The 16,035-nt window shown below is 33.7% G+C and overlaps 1 protein-coding gene and 1 long non-coding RNA gene across 2 annotated transcripts in view; both read left to right on the top strand.

Annotated features, from left to right (window-relative positions):
- LOC149136688 (uncharacterized) overlaps positions 1 to 8,065 on the top strand; it is a 96,901-nt gene extending 88,836 nt beyond the window's left edge. Inside the window, exon 2 of the long non-coding RNA XR_016241201.1 lies at positions 7,987 to 8,065. This is a non-coding gene — a long non-coding RNA (uncharacterized LOC149136688). The remainder of the gene's footprint in view (positions 1 to 7,986) is intronic.
- The window catches only part of LOC106875007 (tyrosine-protein kinase STK), a 433,941-nt gene that overhangs the window by 332,551 nt on the left and 85,355 nt on the right, over positions 1 to 16,035 (top strand). The gene's annotated exons all lie outside the window — the stretch shown is intronic.

Here is a 16,035-nt window from a genome sequence, read left to right as displayed (position 1 = left end):
AACATTAATTAATTAATAAAATCTAGTTAATAAAATCAGAATGTCAAGCCGTGTGTGTGTATAAGTATATGTATGTATATATGTATGTATGTGTGTATGTGCACACATACACACACATAGAAATATGCACACATATATGCTAAGCAGAGACTTTATGTCTTGGGGTCTTTGATGTGTTTCTGCTATACATCACTCTTACACTCGGTAGTAGAGAAACATTCCAAATAGAATTGGCCTGGAATTTCAGAAGAATTGGAGCAAAATATCTTAAGAAGTGTTTCTGTCAATCATTTTATTCAGCTGTTATAATATTTATGGTTTATCAATTAAAAAAAAAAAAAACGAAAGTAGAAAAAATTACACTTATTTGGTGGTGTCATAAAATGGTCGCATCTCACTGGATATAACCAATAAAAGACTTTCTCCTTAGTTCAGAAACCTTAAGTTCAACCAAGTTATTTAATTTGTCTTTTAGATTTATTTTGTAGACACATAGTGTGTGACTATTGAGTGTTTGAAGTTGTGTGTGTGTATTAATATGCATTTGTAGCTCTGAATGTATTGCCTTATTTTTCATGTGCATCCATGCATTCATATAATAGTATTTACATGAAATTTTTTTCCTGAATATCCACAAATATTCTTATATTCTGTGTGTGTGTGTGTGCGTGTGCGTGCGTGCGTGCGTGCGTGCGTGCGTGCGTGTGAACACAGCCTATCTTAAATACTGCACTCGGTATGATTACTAGAATATGCAGTTTTGTCTGTAGAGATTTATTGTTTTTCTTTTCATCAAATAACTTTTCAAAAAGAAATACCCTTCATTTAGTTAATTACCAATTAATTATCTTGTTCAATAAATTATTTATTATTTCAAGCTTTTAATTTGCCCTATGGCTACACAACCTGATTGCTACTCCTGTACATATGGCCATATAAATACTAACATTCATTGGTTGTTCTGTACTGATAGTATAATGAACTTTACTATTTCCTTGTTCAGATAACATTAAACATTTAATTAACAATTACATAGCTCCAGAAGCAGTATTAATACCAAACAGTAATTTCTATCTCCATTTAAAAGTGGGTGTTGTTAGAACACAAAATACTGCAATCTCTCATAAGCACTCTTGTTTATATCGCTAGTGGGAGATAAATTGACCACCATTGCCACTGCTGGCACTTCCAGATCATATGATTTTAGCCTTCCTTGTCATTGCTAGATGCCTGACTGCTGAAAATAACAGCGATATCACTGCTAGCAATATTCATAGAATCTCAGTGCCTAATCTGGCACTGATGTTGCAAATACCCATCAGGGTTATTAAGAAATATTTTAATGATGGTGAGAGTTGGTTTTAGGAAGAAAATTCTGCTTTCATCAGGAGAATTCAAGATGGTTTCATATTTCTTAATCACCTGTTTGAGAAATGCATAGATTAGACAAGAGAAAGGCTGTACCTATGACCTTTGGAAACCCTCAAAGACCTGTAAGGCTGAGTTGATTTATATTCAGCTTGAAATGTATCTGAAAGTTGTCAACTGCAGGAAAAAATGCTTAAGAAGAGAGAATTGAGTGTAAGGAAGAAACAGAGATAGAGAGGTAGATAGAAAGAGAGGAGATAGGAAGGGAAAAACAAAGAAGGAAGAACATATGTATTCTTGTGCACCTGTGTGTGTATGTGTGTGTGTGTGTGTGTGAATTAGGTTTTCTTTTTGTTGTTTCGATGGTGGAGGTAATGATTCTTGACTGTTACATGACCTTTCAGGAGGTGGTCAAACTACTTGACCATCAGATGACCTCTTAAGAGGTGAGGAAATATGCTTGATCTCTGGTGATTGAAGGATAACAACTTGGTGATGAAAGAATTAAAGGTTACAGTTCTGAGGAAGAAAGATTGAACTAGTGTGTACTGTGGGGAGCAATGGCTAAGGCAAGATATTGTAGATATGACAAGGATAGACTGGCCAGTTGGGTGGTAGTAATTGTAGTGGTGTTGCTTTCTGGTTGAGAGAAGCAGACACTGTTATAGTGGCTGTGTAAAAGACAAAGGCAAGTACTGGATGTTCATGAGTGAGGGCTTGCAGTGGATTGGTGAGTGCTTACCAATCTGCCTTGGGGTAATTTTGTGATGTTACCCCGGGATACTCATGTGAATGTGTATGTATATATACATACATAGATACACACACACGCACACACGAAAGAGAATTTGAAAATGCAGAGGTCTTTTAAAGATGTTTATTGACTTCACTGGTTTCACTTTCTTTTAAAATAAGATTTTCAAAAGTAAAGTGCAAGGCTTTGTGTAGCCTTTGTGGTGTTAAAATTTAGTTAACATATATGTATTAAAATACAGTTGATAGAGTCTTTGACTATGATAAGAAAATGTTAAGAGAGGCTTTGTGTTTAAACAGTTTACATAAAAGTGTTCAAAATAGGTAAGTAAAATAAGTTTATAATTGTTTATAAGGATTTTAGAGGAATGACCAACCATTTTTCTTCATCTCCAGTCTTGTATCTATCTCTGTCTGTCTGCTTGTCAATATCTCTCTCTCTCTCTCTCTCTCTCTCTATATATATATATATATATATATATATATATATATATATATATATATATATATATAAAAGAGAAAATAAACAGAAAGAATAAAAAAACTTGTGGGTTTAGTAATCAAGTATGGCGACTGTAATTTCAGATTGTACCTGTAATTTCAAAGGACTAGCCTTGTCATACCCTGTGTCATTGAATATCTCTGAGAACAAGGTTAAGGATATGTATGTCTGTGGTGTGCTTAGCCACTTGCACATCCATGTTACAGCAACAAGGGTTCCAGTTGATCCAATCAATGAAACTGCCTGCTTGTGACATTAATGTGCAGGTAGGTGTCTTGCTCAGGGACACAATACGTTGCTGGGAATTGAACTCACAACTTTACGATCATGAGCCAAATACCCACACCACTAAGCCATACACCATCATACATATATGTATGTTGTATGTATGTATGTGTATTTATCTATCTATCTATCTATCTATCTATATATATATATATATATATAGATATAGATAGATATAGATAAATATCTATATTTTATATATATATATATACATATATATATATATATATATATATATATATATATATATATATATATATATATATATATATATATATATATATATATATATACATATATATATATATACACACACACACACATCCACATACACCTCATATAAGTGTGTGGGTGTGCAATTGTACTCATCGACTTATTGAAAATGATTCATAATGAGTGCATGTTTTAATATATGTATATAATACATGCATGTATGTGTGTGTGTATATATATGTATAGATGTATGTATGTACATGTACATACACACATATATATTATATCTAATACATTATATATATATGCACATATACATATATATATATATATATATATATATAATACATTATATATATACATATATATATGATACATTATATATGCACATATATTGTATATATGTACATACACATACCCATATATATTATATATATAATACATTATATATGTGTGTATGTGTTTACACACACACATACACACTCACACACATACACACACACACACACACACATTTGTTGAGTGTAAATGATAATTCTGTGAATTTTCCTGAAATATCGGCAGTGAGAGCAATTATGAGATTCTGTGGTGGAGGAATATTTAGCAGTTCCTTATCAGAATTGGATTAAATGTTAATAATTTCAAAAGTGAGTCATCCTGGCAATATAATGGAATATTGGTGTTTCAGTTCTTTCAGATGGAGCTGAATTCCTGCATATATAGCTGCCAGTAGGATGACTTGTCAGAAATACCCCATTCCTCCTCTATTTGTCACCATCTTCCTTCCCTAGTTTTTTTTTTTCATATTTTCTACTTTCACTTTCTCTTGAATATTTTCCTATATTGCTATATACATTATTTCTTTTATTTGCAAAACCCTTCCCTACCTTTTGCTTTATACACTCCTATTTTACAATACAGTATTATTTTCTTAAATATATATATATATATATATATATATATATATATATATATATATATATATATATAATATAATATATAAATATAATAAATAAATATATACAAAACCTTACCTTGATGTAATTTGTAATTCTACTGAATAGATTAGTTTTAGCTCTCCTTTGTTCAAAGTCACTGATTACTCATAGCATGACTCTATTTCAACAAGGCTCACACACAATTTGTGAAGTTTGCCAGGTGGGGCTATGGACATTCCATCCAGGATACAATATAGTGTGTGTTGTAGAAATATAAAACCCATATTATTTGGTGGCTTCATGCACCTTTCAAAGAATGTTTTTTTTATAGATATATTGAACAATTTCTTTTTTTTTTTTTTTTTTTAACTGTATTCTTCAAAGTACAGTATTCATAATCCAAGTAGGTTTATTTATTTGTTTATTTGTTTGTTGCATCCATTTGAAATACCATTTACATATAAGAAATGGTTAACAGAATTGTTAGCACCCTAGGCAAAATGCTTAATGGAATTTCATCTTTCTCTACATTGTGATTTCAAATTCTGCAGGGGTTGACTTTCATCCTGTTGGGGGTGATAAAATAAGTAGCAGTTTAGTATGGGGTGGGGTGTAATCGACTTACTCATGCCCTAAAATTGCTGGTCTTGTGCCACAATTTGAAACCAATATAAGAAATGGTTAGAGATCCATTGGATGAAAAGTTTGGAAACTTTATCTGAGAGCTGATGAATCAAACCAAGCCAAGCTGGGGGCACTGCCTTGAAGGGATTCAGTTGAATAAATCAACCCCAGGGCTTATTTTTTAAAGTCTGGCACTATTCTATTCATCTCTTTTACTGAACTGCTGAGTTACTGGGATGGAGTGGGTGCACAAACAAACCAACAGTGACTGTCAAACAGGGTGGGGGTAGGGGAAAACACAAGCACAAAGACACACACACACACACACACACACACACACACACACACACACACTCACATGGTTGGCTTCCACCATATTTCTGTCCACCAAATCCACTCACAAGACATTGGTTAGCCTGAGGCTATACTAGAAGACACTTGCTCAAGGTGCCACACAGTGGGGCTGAACCTTCAACCACCACAGGGTTTCAAAGTGAGCTTCTTAACCACACACACAATGCTTCCTGCTATGATAACAGCATTATAATTGCAACCAAGACAGATAATTGCTAAAGAACAATAAAAAAATAATTGCTGATTTATTGTTAGACAGTAGGATGTTTTTATTTTCTATGTTGCATTGTCAAACCTTTTCTCATAAATTTGATTGAAGATTATTTTATTTTGTCTGCATTAGTCTTAGACAAATACTATATTTCATCTTAATTTTTTTTGCCTTGACCAAGCATAGGAATGCAGTATGCACCTCAAATGTTGGATCTATTACAACTCATATGAAGACTCAAATTAACAGCCCACATGCATGTACACACACTTTTGTAACAGAAGTTTAACCCACAGCATGAAAATTTCACAACATATACTTTGTTTTGTCGAAAAGTCTTGTCAGAGGCTGAAGTAGTAGATTTGGCTTGTTGCACACAACTATTTTAGCCCCTGGTAGGACCTTTGGGCAAACAAAGTAGATGTTGTCAGATTTTCATGTTGTGGATTAAAGTTCTGATGTGTGTGTGTGTGTATATATATATATATATATATATATATATATATATATATACTTTATTTAAAAGCAGCAGAAATATAACAAAAAAAACGTTACTCTGAGTTTCACGTTCCCGTTCATCGGACAGTTTTGTTAGAAATTTCTAACAAAACTGTCCGATGAACGGGAACGTGAAACTCAGAGTAACGGTTTTTTTGTTATATTTCTGCTGCTTTTAAATAAAGCATATTACTCTACCTCTGGTATTTGAGTACTCATTTTTCCACCTTGTTGCACATTGCATGTGCTTACTCCGGTATATATATATATATATATATATATATATATATATATATATATTAATGTTTAGTTTTATATCAAGTTTCAGCTTACGTGCTTTCATTGGACATACACACACACACACTCACACTCACTCACACATATGAGGCAACTGAACACCTATATAATTTAATAACATTAGTGGTTTAACATAGACAATATATATATATATATATATATATATATATATATATATATATATATATGATTTGATAGCATTTTGTGTGTGTGTGTTTCTAAAACAAATTGTATTTCTTTAAAGAAAGTAGTGAAATTTCTTTAAAGAAGTAGTAAAACTTAATTATTACTTTATTAAATCATTTTCCCATTGTAGCTTATTTTACAGTGTTTAAGTAGTTTCAGATGAAATTCTTCTAGAACTTGTGTAAACAAACAGAATTTGTCATTCTCTGACTTGGTGCATCCACTAGGGCTCGCACAAAACCGATAATTCCCAAAACCGAGTTTAAGTACAAGTAATTCTCAAAACCGGTTAAAAACCGGTTTTCATGGATTTAGAGCGGTGTCCCTGTAACGAAGAAGTTTGTCATATATTGTATGTTGTTTATATACATACACAGAGAAAGAGAGAAAGTAACAGTTTGACTGATATCCACAAATATGTTGGTGGTGCCTGTATCTATATCTATGTACAAACAATAACAAAAAATAATGGTATTTTATTTATTTAATCAGGAATGCAACGTTTTTCCAAGTCGTTCTATTTTTGAGAATCAATCAAGTTTCCTGACTTGCTTGATGATTCACTTTCCTTCGAAAATAATCTTTTAAAAAACACGATGCATTCAGTGTTTTACCTGACAAACTTGTCCTAATTTTTGTGTTGAAAAGTCCAGTAATTGAAAAAGCTCTTTCCAGCTGGACACTAGTTGCTTTAGTTGTAAGCAATGCTCTATAAAGTTTCTCAAGCTTTTCACTTCTGTTCGAAGTTGCTTCAAAATATTCGAATTCTTTAGAGATTTCAAATCCATCTGCTACTATCTTGGGCTCTTCCTTCATTTTCTTCATTGCGCTTGTATATTTACGCATGAGTTCATTACCTTCGTAAGTAGATGGGACAACAGTAACATTTGTTTTTAGGTCTCGTCCTATTTCATTTTCTTTGTATAATTCTGTTGTGTTCTCAGCGTCATGTTCAGGAAATTATCTCCTATATGTTTGTTCAGCATACTTCCTTAAATGTTGTTTCGTTAAAAAAAGAAAAGGTCCAGAAATTAATTCATCTTTAAACTTCCTTGGGTTATGTAAATACCTCAAGGGAATCAAGGTTTCAACATTTCTTCTCTTATATCTATGCATAAGCCTTTCACGAGCCAAAGAAACAACCAGCATTAAAATCGGTTTTGGCAAATCCGTTTCGGTTTTACTGATCATAATATAAAACCGGTTTCGAGCCCTAGCATCCACCCACCACACTGCGTTTTCAAAATTGTCGCATCTGTGATACAAACAAGACTTCATACTACTATTTAGCTATGGCGTCCTGACTGGGATAAGCTGTATTTTGCACTTAATGACCTTACAGAATCTTTGCTCTATCTATTAAATAAAAATACCACAAAAATTGGGATGAGTCTCTATTGAAGTTAGTAACTTGTTACACAAAGCAGAGAACTACTTTAAATATTTGTACCATTTGTCCTCTCCTGGCTTCCGCATCTGAAAATCGTTCACCTAAATCCCAACCTTCCCCTCATGTTTAACTTAAAAATAGATCTGTCATAAAGGACCAACAACTCTTTTTATTTTTCTTGTAACCTAATCTTTCTGTCCAGTAATTTCATTAAATAATTTCCTTAGTTTCATGCGATTTATTCTCCCAGTTTTTCTTTTTAGATTTTTATATATATATATATATATATATTTATGCTTTATTTTTTTTTTTCTTAATTTCCCCTTATTTTAATGAATTGTTTTTTTTTTATCTTCTCTCATTTCAGGTAAGTTTCGCCATTCATGTTTTGTTTGTGTTCCAACAAAAAAAAAAAAAAAAAAAAAAAAAAAAAAAAAAAAAGAACACACCACTAAAGCCAAGTACAGGAAATCCAAACTTTTCATATTTGGTTCATGATTCCCAATAGTAAGGTATGTATGGTATGAATTCTTTATGAAAAAAAAAAAAAAAGATAAACAAAGGAAAAAGGTTATTGAGGACATTTTAAGAACAAGTGTTTGTGTAATGATGTGAAAGGTACAGAAGAAGGGAAACAGAATATTAACGTTGTAGTTGAGGTCCTTTATTGTTATTTACACCAACATTATTTATATTCCTAGTTCCCCCCCTTTTTTTTTTTTTTAGCTATGGTTCATTTTAGCTGTAATATTTAAGTAGACTGAATTAATGGAGACTGGAAAAAGTCCATCATGTGTGTGTGTATGTGTGAATATATATATATATATATTTATTTATTTATGTGTTTCAGCCAAGTGGCTGCGGTCATGCTGGTGCACCACCGTGAGAATATATATATATATTAAATGTATATTTTTTTTTAACCAAACAATTTGGTAAAAAATATAGTATCTGTTAACAATCTTAGCAAAAAACTCACAGTTGAGTTTTTGAATATATATCAACTTTAAATAGAGCTCAAAATTGATCCGTTGAAAATACTTTATTGCAACAACAATAACAATAATAATAACAAATAAATAGACCTATGTACATTTCGATAGAACATCCAGAATGATTAATACATATCATAAAATATTATAAAATATAGGATACTCCATCTCCTCAGGGTCCCATTATTATTGCTATCATCACCATCATTATTATTAGCAATACACATCCAAAAAAAAACAGAAACCATTCAAATCTAATTTTCATAGTTGACCCATGAAAATATACAAAACAGGATGAAAAAGTAATAGATGGCACACAACTTTCCATCCCAAATGTGCAATGAACGAGCAAATGGTAAATTTCTTCAAATCTAAACCTAAAAATTTAATATTATAATTTCATTTACTGTTCAATTTAGAATGCTATAAAATCCGTTAGAGTAATAATCATCAAAATAAATATCTTGATATTTATATTGGTGGCACGTTAGAAAATCATTCGAGCGAGGTCATTGCCAGTGCAGCTGGACTGGCTCCCATGCAGGTAGTACGTAAAAAACACCTTTTTGAGCGTGGCCATTGTTAGTACCGTGTGACTGGCCCTCGTGCCGGTGGCACGTAAAAGCACCCACTACACTCTCGGAGTGGTTGGCTACCATCGTTTAATGCCCGTCTTCCATACTGGCATGACTTGGATAGTTTGACAGGAGCCAGTGAGGCAGGAACCTGCACCAATACACGCACACATGCATGTACATACATATTTATACATGCATACACACACACACACATAACAGACTTTTTTAGTTTCCATCTACCAATATCACACAAGGCTATAGTATAGGACACCGTGACTATAGTATAGGACGCCACCCGACAACATTCATACATCATTCATGCGAGGAGATTGAGCCACCACCCACTTGGCTCTGGAGTAAATTTCCTAAATGATACAAGAAATCATTTAAGAACACAAGAGAATTAGCTTAAGTTTGACATGTCTGACTTTTCTGTTTTGTAGTCATTTCAGAAACAAATGATATCATCACATCCTAAACAAAAAAAAGCAAAATAAATAAATAAAAATAATAATAATAATAATAATAATATTAAACTGAAGACAAGAAAAATGAAGTAGCTGTTACCACTGTTCAGAAAAGTTTACAAATGATTTCCTATCTTAACACCAATTGTTAGTTTTGTTTTCGTTTTTGTGTTTTGTTTTGTTTGTGTGTGTGTGTGTGTGTGTGTGTGTGTGTGTGCGTGTTTGCTTTAACAGTAGAATTGTCAATGCCAGAAAGTTGTCTGAATGACAATCGAGTTGGATTTTCAAGTATTTAATTCTGTTTGGTGCGATTTTTTTTTCTTTTTTTTTCCTAGCTATATCTATTCAATTTTGGCAAGTGTAGAAATGTTAAATTCATTTCACTGATTCAGTAACTTCAATTCTAAATATGCATAAACTCAATTTAGCTGAAACAATAGAAACAGAATTAAGAAGACACTAAATACTTCTCCTTTCTTTTTTTCTTTTCCATGCGCACACGCACACGCACACACACACACACACACACACACACACCTGTATATCTCACAAATTGTTGCTTAACTCCAGGTTAGTCCTGATTAAGTAGACAGTATGGTAATATACAAAAAGTGGGTTAAGTGAAATATAATCGAAAGAACTTTACATGTTTTAGAAATTAATTTTCTCTCTTCTTAATATGAAAATCTTACAGTTTGGTAAATGGATTATTGTATCACAGATCCACTGACTGGAATAATACATTTGTCTTGGGGTCTATCTCTAATTGAAAGAAGCTGCTTTCATTATCATCATCATCATCATCATCATCATCGTCGTCATTATCATCATTGTCATTGTCGTCATCATCTTCATCACTGTCATCATTATCACCACCATTTGTTTTAGTGTCTACTTTTCCATGCTTGCAAGAGTCAGATGGAATTAATGGAGACAGACTTTCTGCAACTGGATGGATGCCCTTCCAGTCACCAACATTTATTTGTTTCCAAGAAAGAGTAATAATATTTCTCCATGGCTAGATATGTTTCCATGGAAGATTGGAAACAAATGACACCACTTGTACGACAGTGACACTCATTTACAACTATTATTACATCTTTTTTAATAATGATAATTCACATTTATAAAATCTCACCAATTTCAGTAGATAAAATAAAAATTATGGGAAGGTCTTCATACACGTTATTTTATACATGAGTTCATTTTAGCTCCTTGAATTTTTTTGACTTTGTGTCATTTGATTTTATGTCCATTTTTCCATGTTAGCATGTGATAAATGAATGTTATTGCAGTATCGCCTGTATTTCAATTAAGGGATCCCTTATTCACATAGCTTCAAAGGCACTGAGTGAGTGGTTGATTTATTGGCAGGAGATGTTCCAAGCAGAACACTGTAAGCATTGTAACTGTCATATAAGCAAGTGAAAATGTAAATAATGTAAATAATACACTTATATACAAGTGCATGTGTACCCCCACACACATGCATGCACTTATATGTGTGTATGATAGGCTTTTTCTGTTTCCATCCTACCAAATTAACTCACAAGACATTTGTGGGTTCAGGGGCTTGTTTAAGGTGTTATGCAGTAGGACTGAACTCAAGACCACATAATTGGGAAGTAACCTTCTTAATCGCAGTGCCAAGTCACTTACTAAATTAAAACAGATGAGAATAAAGAGGAAGAAGTATTTAGTAAATTGTAAATTTATTCAATGTAATTTATTCAAAGCAACAAGGAGCATCTGTAAAATGAATCTTGTAGGTTCATTGTTGAGTCCCATGCCAGTGGCACATAAACAGCACCATTCTAGCATGTTTGTTGCCAGTACTGCCTGATTGGCTCCCGTGCTGATGGCACATAAAAAGCACCATTCAAGCATGGTTGATGTCAGTACCGCTTGACTGGCCCTTGTGCTGGTGGCATGTAAAAAGCACCCACTACACACTCGTAGTGGTTGGCATCCAGCTGTAGAAACTTTGCCAGATTGGATTGGATTGGAGCCTGGTGCAGCCTTCTGGCTTGCCAGCCCTCAGTCAAACTGTCCAGCTCATGCCAGCATGTAAAGCAGACATTAAACAATGATGGTGATTGATGGTGATGGTGATGGTGATGTGATGATGATGATGATGATGATGAAGAAGAAGAAACTCAAAATTTGACTTGCTTCTTCACAGTATTCCAATTTCGTTTCAAATACTTCCTCTTACAAAGGTTTCTTTAGCCAAATCGACTGCATTAACCCTTTCGTTACCATATTTTTGTTGAAATACATTACCTTCGTTTCAGTTAATTTTTAGAATAATGAAGAATTTAGTAAAATAACTGTTATTATATATCTGGTGTTTGAAACATAAACTATCATTAAATTTTGATAGACGTTTTTAATTTAAATCAGTTTAAACCAAAGAATCTCCATCAAAAGAACCTTGGACAGTCTCAGGTGGGTTGGCACCAAAGAGTTTACTTACTTTTGAAAGTATGTTTGAAGTATTAACCATTCCAGTGACTACATAACAATCAAAATCAAGCATTTGTCAGTTCTCAGTTAAATTGTATCTACCTTAGGAATTTATTTTGATAAGAATTTATTGAGGTGCTATCAGGATCGTTCGTTGGTGATTAAGTTCTCTGTTGGTATTGTTAGGTCTAAACAATTTCTTTAACTTAACAAGAATATAATGCAGGAAGTGCCAGCAACAATAATGAAGGGGTTAGCACGCCAAAAATGAAGGTGCTTGTAGCAGAATCCATTCTGTTAGAAACAGTTAAATTAGACAGATGGTTAGGAAATCTCTTGATGATAAGCCAATAAAATGAAATATCTTGTGCTATGTGTGAATGAAGCTTTATCCATTTAGTCATTTGTGACTCCTTAGAATGGTTTCACAAAAGAAAGAATTCTAATAATTCTCTAATTATGTTTGCTGTTTGAATCAGGAAGAAGAGATTTCCCTTATTAAAACATTTATCTTTAGATAATCTGCAGAAGATGCCTCCTTACAGCTTTTATTCCATCAATAGAATTTGTTAAGCACTTCCTCTGTGATGAAATTACTATTTCACTGCCAGTCATTAAATGCTGCCTTTACAGCATGTAATGAATTTTGTTTCTTTTTTTTTTGGTAATATTTTTGTATAATAATATCATTGCTAATGATTGATGGTAACATGAATACAACTGCCATACTTGAAAATGATATTGGCTACGGCAGAAAACCTTGAAGCACTCAAAAAGCTTTCATTCTTTATATTAATATGTTTTCATGTATTTTTAATGTGAGGGCATACATTTAACCTAAGACATCCACCAAGGTATTGTTTGAAAATGAATATACCCATGTACCCATGGCTGAAACTGTTTTAGTTTCTCACAGCATGTTAGGCAAGTGTCTCCTCCTATAAGCACTGGGCTGACTAAAGCCTTGTGAGCGGATTTGGTGGAAGCAAAGTGAAAGAAGCTCATAGCATGATTGTGTGTGTGTGTGTGTGTGTGTGTCTATGTGCGTGCGTGCGAACCCTTGTCTAGACATTACATTACAGTTACAAATATGCTTCATTGTCTTACAAGCAAGCTTGTTTGTTTCCATGAACGATGTGTCTAGGTACGAGAAAAATATTATTTTGCTTGGAAACAGTTGAAGGTTGGTGACAGAAAGAGCATGTTGCAGAAGAAAACATGCATGATGATGATGATGGATAACGACAACAATGACGAGAACAATCATCATCAACATCGTCATCATCACCATCATCATCAATTTTAAAATTTCACTGATCTGTTGATAATAATGCTGATGATGATGAAGGGAATTTTGAATCTACATTGAAGTAGAGCACTTGACTGTTGTAACTTTAGACTTCACTCTCTTCACAAGAAAATAAAAAAATGTTTGTGGGAGGGGGTTGGTCACTTAGATCAACTCCAGTATGCAACTGGTATTTAATTTATCCACCCCGAAAAGATGAAAGGCAAAGTCGACCTCGGTGGAATTTGAACTGAGAATGTAAAGACAGACGAAATACCACTAAGCATTTTGCCCAGCATGCTAATGTTTCTTATTTCTTTACTGCCCACAAGGGGCTACACACAGAGGGAACAAACAAGGACAGACAAACGGATTAAGTCGATTATATCGACCCAAGTGCATAACTGGTACTTATTTAATCGATCCCGAAAGGATGAAAGGCAAAGTCAACCTCAGCAGAATTTGAACTCAGAACGTAGCGGCAGATGAAATACCACTAAGCATTTCGCCCAGCGTACTAACGATTCTGCCAGCTCGCCGCCTTCACACACACACACACACACACATACATAAATATACAACGAGCTTTGTTCAGTTTCCACCTACCAAATCCACTCACAGGGCTTTGGTTGGCCTGAGGCTATAGTAGAAGACACTTGACCAAGGTGTCATGCAGTGGGACTGAACCCAGAACCATGCGGTTAGTAAGCAAGCTACTTAACACACGATTTTCACATGTCATTTGTCTTATAGTACAAACAAGTAAGGGAGAAATCAATAACTTAAAAAAACCCCAAAAAACTCCTTGTTTCACAATATTGCCTCCATTCCGACTGGAAATCTTAGATAAGAAAGCAAAATGACATTTTCATTGTAAAAATGATATAAAACTCATTTCCCCAAGCGTTGATTTTTTTTTTTTTTTGTTATCAACTTGGCCATATCTCTATGTTGTCTTTTTATTTTATTTTGTTAGGTTATTTTTTTGAAGAAGACAAACGTTTGAATATTTTGTAGGATTTTTATATATTTAATGTAAAGTATTGTTGTTGTCATAGTTGTTGTTATTGTTGTGTATTGTTGGTGTTGTTAGTAAGTGGAAGATGAACAACATGTGTTAACTGATGGTAATGAGAGAGGTTGATACCATCATCATCATTTTTTTCTCATATTTCTCCCCTATTCTCCCTTCCCTCCCTTTTCTCCTCCCCCTCTCTTCCTCCTCTTCTCCTCATTTGCTCCTCTTACTCTCCTCTTCTCCACTCCTCTCTTCTCTGCTCCTCATCTCATCTTCTCAGCCTCTTTTTCATCTGCTCTGCTTTTTCTTCATCCTCCTCTCTTTCCACTCTTCATCCTCTTCTCTTCCTCCACTTCTCCTCTTCTATCCTTCTCCTCCTCTTCTATGCTCCTCTTTTATCCTCTTCTATCCTCCTCTTCGATGCTCCTCTTTTATCCTCCTCTTCTCTCTGCCTCCTCCTCATCACATCACCAATAACAAACAAATATAGCAATATATCATAGCAATAGGACAAACATAGAAAGGTGTTCCCAGACTTGCTTCAAATATAACAGGGGGCCAGCATTGGGCTCCAGACCAGAATTCTAACATAGCCTTCACACAGCAATGTACTACCATGTTAAATCTCTCACTCCACTCACCAGAGTCAGGCCATGAAATGTGACAAAACTATTACAAATGCTTGGGTATTATTATACCAAGTGATAACTTTCCTTAAACATCTTTGCAGATTTCTTTTGTGGGATAAAAGTTAACAAACTAAAACCAAATCTGCCAACTGAGATTAAAAACCAGCTTTGAAATCAATTTACCTTATCTATCTGGCGATGTATATTGCACACAGAGGAATAGAAAACTTTTATTACAAGCCAAAATTGAGTCAGCTATTTTTTATTTATTTTATTTATTATTATTATTATTATTTTTTTTTTTTTTTTTGTTAAATTGTTTAGAGTTTCCAGATGTTTCTAAAAGAAGTATTTTGTTAAAAAAAGTTATTTGATTGAGTAGGAATAAGAATGGGAAAGTTGTGAAAAAAAAAAAAAAAATTGTTTTTTGTTTTTTACATACATTATTAGAATGAAATATTTTTTTATGAGAAAAATGTATTACAAATGTATGAGTGGTAAATACTAAGGAATATCTTAATGCATTCATAATGTGTGTAATGTATATTAGTTAAACCTCCCCCACACACACGTTTAAACCTCTCTCTCTCTCTTTTGTCTTTATCTTTTACTTGTTTCAGTGGCCATGCTGTTAAGTTATAGGGATGTAAACCACACCAATACCAGTTGTCATCAAGCAGTGGTGGGAGACACACAGATGCACACACACACACACACACACACACGAAATATGAAAGAAAATGGAATTCACAACACTTTGTTATTCACTACGATTGTTTCGACCCATTGTGCATCGATGCTTCATGGGTTGTTGTTGTTGTTGGCACTCCATCGTTTACGATGCTGAGGGTTCCAGTTGATCTGATCAACGGAACAGCCTGCTCATGAAATTAACGTGCAAGTGGCTGAGCACTCCACAGACACATGTACCCTTAACGTAGTTCTCGGGGATATTTAGCATGGCACAGTGTGACAAGG

The sequence above is a fragment of the Octopus bimaculoides genome, chromosome 3 (genome assembly GCF_046866305.1).
Source record: "Octopus bimaculoides isolate indiv1 chromosome 3, ASM4686630v1, whole genome shotgun sequence".
In the NCBI taxonomy this organism is placed as follows: Eukaryota; Metazoa; Mollusca; class Cephalopoda; order Octopoda; family Octopodidae; genus Octopus; species Octopus bimaculoides.
This window is presented reverse-complemented; position numbering and strand designations above follow the sequence as displayed.